The 6,114-nt window shown below is 39.5% G+C and overlaps 1 pseudogene; it reads right to left on the bottom strand.

The window, feature by feature from the left end:
* Nucleotides 1-3,135: 3,135 nt before the first annotated feature.
* Nucleotides 3,136-4,211, bottom strand: LOC118665769 (annotated as a pseudogene).
* Between the last annotated feature and the right edge of the window lie 1,903 nt (nucleotides 4,212-6,114).

The raw sequence follows: 6,114 nt of genomic DNA, 5'->3' as shown, positions 1-6,114 counted from the left end.
CCAGATTGAAAGCTTCAAATGTTTTCTTGGTCTTAGAACAGATGCCTCAGTAGACTTTGCACCAGAAAGGTACATTGAATCAACACAGCCTGTTTTCTTACTGCATTTTTAAACAAACAGAGCTGCCAGTCCCAAAATAATGAGCCTATTTTATTTGTTAGGATATGTATGGCATTTAAAAAGACAACATATGTTTACCCTATCAGTATGAAGAAAACAAAAATAGGTTTTTTAGGAAACAATTCATATACCTTTCAATGCACAATAGGGGGTTAAATGAAATACTTAAATGTGGCAGGCTTCTATCAATGAAATGGATGCTTGCAAAATGGGGAGATGTTTAATGGGGAAGAAAATTAGTGTGTCAGCTCAGTAGAGCCATCAATCCAGGCATAATTCTATGCTAAAGACACTTGACATGTGATAGCAATCTTGAGTGTACACACTATAGTCTGGTTTTATTGGAACACACATGTCAGGAGAAGCCATGTTTATTGATTAGGCAGAAATGAGGCATTCTGAGATCTGAGAATCTCAACCCCTGAAAGAGAAGAATGGGTTTAGCAAAGAACACAGCACCTGCTGCTTTTCACCAAGTGAGGTTTCGGTTTTTATTCTTTTCTTTTAACTCTGAGATGAGGATGTGGACTTTGGATGATAACTCAGAATTAAGAGACATAGATCGAAGATGAAAGGTCTTAAAAGTATGTCACAAATTACAGAGATCTAACTCATTAAAAATAAATAGGAAATATAAGCCGAATATAAAGAGTTTGATTCACTCCCCTTTTGTGTGTGTGGGGGGCGGGGGTGGGGGGGTGGGGGTGGGAGTGGAGGGTGGAGTGTCTGAGTATAAACTTGTGCTTTGGGCTACAAAGATATTTCTATTTGGCAAAGGAACGTTCATAATAAAACAATAGATTTAGTACACTGGCTTCTAGCCTCTGACTTCGTTTCCTCAGGCACTAATGGTGCTAACTGTGTTACTCAAACAATGAGAGCTTTTCCCACGGAATGAAGATCAAGAATTCCCACACAAACAACCTGCACTTCATCATTTTAGTAACAAGGTACACGTTTTAAGGCATGTGAGGCAAAAATTCATTCAATTATTACTTGTTAAGGGTTTCTAAATTTTTTTTTAAAATATTTTTATTGGTTCCAGAGAGAAAAGGAGAGGGAGAGAGAGATAGAAACATCAATGATGAGAGAGAATCATTGATCAGTTGCCTCCTGCATGCCCCATACTGGGGATTGAGTCAACAACCCGGGCATGTGCCCTGACTGGGAATCGAACCGTGACTTCCTGGTTCATAGGTCGACTCTAAACCACTGGGCCACGCCGGCTGGGCTAACTTTTCTTTTTTTACCAGGCTCTATCAAATAGGAGAATTTTCTTTAAAACAACAAAAGGCTAGCCTTTCAACAATAAGATAACTATGTATAAAAATAAGAACAAAATAAAGGAGAAGCAGCACAATATATGTTGAGTATTTAATATGGGCCACTTGACTTCTGATTTCTGGTCCAACATGCAAAGAGCTTAGAAATCATCACTCCCATCCAGATATGAGACATGCTGAACAAATGGAAAATTAACAACTCTTCTTAAATACGTCAGGGAATGGAGGTCTCAGGCCTCCGTGCTACCCTGAAGACTGCAGGAGCCACGGAGCAGATCTCCACAACCTGAGCCCATCGCAGTGGGAAGACTAAATTACTTGATGAATTGCTGGATGGACAGGAAGAGTTCAAAACTAAGGGGTGGCTTATTCTCAGTGCCCCGCGAGCCCACACTTTCTAGGTTTTTACTTTCAGTTGCTCTGTCAGGTTCAAACTGTGACAATTAGAGAAAAAAATGCCTCATGCTTCCAGCAGGGGGAGCAGGAAAAACTACCATTTTGAAATATTTCCAGAGCTCTCCATCTCAACAAGGTCTGCCCTCTGGAACGGAGCTGCATGGAGTTTTACTAGAGCCTACCCAAGGTGGGAGAAGGGAAATAACCAAACACAAGCCTGCTCTAGCCTTTGATATGTGAGAAGAGAAATACCCAACTCAAGTTTACTAAAGGAATGAGACCTAATCAGGGACTATAGATCACTTTCCCTCTCTCTCACCTTACGCACCATATCAACAGGGCTCTTCTATAATAACAGGAATGCACCTAAAGAAGTTCAAACCTCAGGCCTTATTTAAAGAGTCGCTGGGTAAACCCAAAACCACAGGGTAGTCAAAAACATGGAAACTAAAGGACATTTTAGCCTCTGAAACTGCAGCTATAGCAAACATGAATACAACCCAAGTCTTAGACAGAAAGACATGAAAGTTCACACTAAAGGCCTACCTACCTCAGTTCCTTTTACCTGATAATCTATCTGGCATTCCACAAAAATTACAAGATTTGGTAAAAAAGCAAAACATTTTTTAAAAAACAAAAGACTCTGTAGAGGCAAAGCAAGCATCAGAACCAAAACCAGATACAGCCGAGATTTTGAAATTATTACATTGGAAATGTTAGAAACTACGATGAATATGCTAAGAGCTCTACTCGAAAAAGTGGACAACATGAAGGAACAGATAGGTAATATAAGCGAAGAGATGGAAATTCTAAGAAAGAATCAAAAGGAAATGCTAGAAATCAAAGACTAACAGAAATGAAGAATGCCTTTGATGGGCACATCAGTAGACTGGTCACAGCTGAGGAAAGAATCAGTGAGCTTAAAGATATGCCAATAGAAACCTCCAAAACTGAAATGCAGAAAGAAAGAGAGAGAGAGAGAGAGAGAGAGAGAGAGAGAGAGAGAGAGAGAGAGAAGAAAGAAAGAGAGAAAGAAAGGGAGAAAGAAAGGCAACACTAAGAAGGATGAATACCAAAAATTCTATACCTATTCACATCATATTTAAACTTTAAAAAATCAAAGACAAAAATTTTAAGGAAGCCAGGGGAAAAAAACTATATTACCTATAGAGGAACGGGGGAAAAATTACATTGAATTTCTCTTCAGAAACTGTAAAAACTATGCATGCAAGAAGAGAATGGAGTGGGATGTTTAAGGTATCCAACAAAATTATTCTTCAAAAGAGAGAGTACTTTGGTAATTATGATGTATCAATGTAGGCTCATGATACTGTGGTCAGTATCTGGTGTGTATCCGCATATGTCGTCCAAGCTCATTAGAATGGAAGAAAGACCACTTCCCACCTTCCCACTCACATTTATAGACCCTCTCACCTGTGTGTTTGTGTTGGTGACTCAGAAGGTGCGAGCGCTTGCTGTAAGCTTTGCCACAGTTCTCATATTGCCAGCAGTCAGGCCTTGCAACCAGGGCTCTCCTGGCTGCTCTTTCCAAGGCCTGCACTTCTGCTCTGCACTTTGTGGAGTAGGTATGGGTAGCTCAGGGAGGAAGGGGTCTTCCTGGGAGTCTGGTTGGCTAACAAAAGAGTCCTGGGATTCTAAAGTCAGCAATAATGGGGACCCAGCTGTGGGTATTCCACAGTTGTGGGGATCTCTAGGGAACAAAGAGGACAGCCTTGCCTGGCCCTCAGCAGAAGACATGGCTGAGGGCAATAACATTTTAGGTGTTAAGGAGTCTCTATTAAAAGATACTGTAGAGTGGCCAGAATAAGGCATTGTTGGTGTCCTAATGTGGGATCTTACTGGGAGCTGTGACTGGTGGCCCACTGGGGGGGAATGCTTAGATTCTCACTGAAGGTCATGACCACCATGGAATATTGGGCCCTCCTAAGAACATCATCTGGGGCCCTTTGAAAATCATCATTCGTGGTTGAGAAGGAGACATTCCATGACAGTAAATCATTTGGGAAGGAGGGAGTGTCACTTAGGGGCAGTAGTTCACATCATGCTCAGGCAGCAACACACTGAACTATGGCCCCATTTCATTCACATTCTGCCCGGGCACCTCAGCAGAAACCAAGAGGATCCTCTCCACCTGTGCACACTGAAGAATGTGTTGAATACCTGAAGGGCCATGGTTCCAAGAAGTGTGGACTCTACTGCTTCCGGGAGATAGAGACATTTCCAAGATGCACAATGACTTCTCAGTATTCTCTGCAAACTGGTGCTGAGCTGCCTGCCACTGGCTCAGCACCTTGTCCTCTTGCTCCATCTCAGCCTGGGATCTGCTGCACCCAGAAGTGTGTGTGAGTCCAGACCACATCAGAGCAGAGCCCTGCTGCCTTGACATTGCCAGTCGGGTGTCTGCTACCTCCATCTAGGATCTTTTTTTTTTTACTTTATACATTTTTTGATTGCTTGAATTTCATATATATATATATATATATATATATATATATATATATTTCAGAGAGGAAGGTAGAGAGAGAGAGAGAGAGAGAGAGAGAGAGAGAGAGAGAGAGGAACATCAATGATGAGAGAATCATTGATCGGTTGCCTCCTGCATGCCCCCTGCTGGGGATCAAGCCCACAACCAGAGCATGTGCCCTTTGATCGAAATCAAACCTGGGACCTTTCAGTCTACAGGCCGACGCTCTATCCTCTGAGCCAAACCAGCTAGGGCGATTGCTTGAATTTTTGTACACAAATCAAATATTTTTAAAATTGGAACATACTAATATTAATTTAATTTTGAAAGAAAAGTTGGGTCAGAAAAAATAAATCATGCATTTTGGACTCAATAATCTCACTTATTAAAGTAGATCCAAAGAAGACTATTCAAAATAAGAAAAATATTTTATAGAAGAATTCTGTAGAAATAAAAAAAGATTAAAAAAATCAATATAATTATTTATTGGATCCTTACTTATATCATAAGATATTAAGACTAGCATATGTGTCCAACTTAAGAGAATACATATGCCATTTGATGAAATATTGGGAAGCCATTCAAATATAATTGTGAAGCTTTGTAGAACTTGATACACACACACATATGACAAAAAATAAAGCAGGATATAAATTGTGCCTAAACATACAATTGTTTGCATTTGGTGATATATTTAAACAGGCATTGTTAAAGTTGGTAGAATTCTTGCTAGTGTGTATGTTAATTAACTCTTGTTAATATTACTTAAATTTACTTTTTAAAAATACTTTTAACATGAGGCTGCTTTGTTTCTTTTTGTTAAGTCTTCTTTGCTGGCCAGTGAACTCCTGGAAGGCAGTCAACTAGTTTGACCATTGGTTTTTCACTGTCATTTTATATCACTTATCACAGCTTGTGATTATTTGTTTATTTGTATATTTATTGTTTTACTATCCTTACAAACTTAAGCATTCATAGGTTCTATTTTTTCAAATTTTATTCACTAAATTATAAACAACATGAGGGCAATCACCATATCTGCTTATTTACACTATTTTATAGTAAAGTTAGTACAATATTTCCAGATTTACACTTAAGTGATATTAATCCCTCAGAAAAGATATCACCTAGACCAGTGATGGTGAACCTTTTGAGCTCGGCGTGTCAGCATTTTGAAAAACCCTAACTTAACTCTGATGCCGTGTCACATATAGAAATTTTTTGATATTTGCAAGCATAGTAAAACAAAGACTTATATTTTTGATATTTATTTTATATATTTAAATGCCATTTAACAAAGAAAAACCGACCAAAAAAATGAGTTCGCGTGTCATAGGTTCGCCATCACTGACCTAGACAAAGGAAATATATTTATAAAAAGGAGAGAGGGCACTGTAAGGGGGGCATGGGGAGCAACACACAGATACTATGCACTTAGTAGGCACTGTTATAAGCGCTTACATGTATTAACTCCTTTAAACCTCAGAATGATCCTATGAAGTAGGCTCTATTGGTAAACTATTTTACAGAAGAAGCAAAAAGCTAAATTATAAAAAATAAAGAACTACGTAAATCCTGGATATGAACCCAAGTAGTCTGGGACATTCTGGCTGCAGAGTCTGCCATTCTTTTTACTTTATTTTTTTTATTTTTATTAATTTCAGAGTGGAAGGGAGAGAGAGATAGAGATAGAAACATCAACGATGAGAATGGCTGCCTCCTGCACACCCACACCAGGGATCAAGCCCATAGCCCAGGGCATAGGCCTTGACTGGGAATTGAACCGTGACCTTCTGGTCCATAGGTCGATGCTCAACCGCTGAGCCACGC

This window comes from Myotis myotis, unplaced genomic scaffold (genome assembly GCF_014108235.1).
Source record: "Myotis myotis isolate mMyoMyo1 unplaced genomic scaffold, mMyoMyo1.p scaffold_m19_p_11, whole genome shotgun sequence".
NCBI classification, from domain to species: Eukaryota; Metazoa; Chordata; class Mammalia; order Chiroptera; family Vespertilionidae; genus Myotis; species Myotis myotis.
This window is presented reverse-complemented; position numbering and strand designations above follow the sequence as displayed.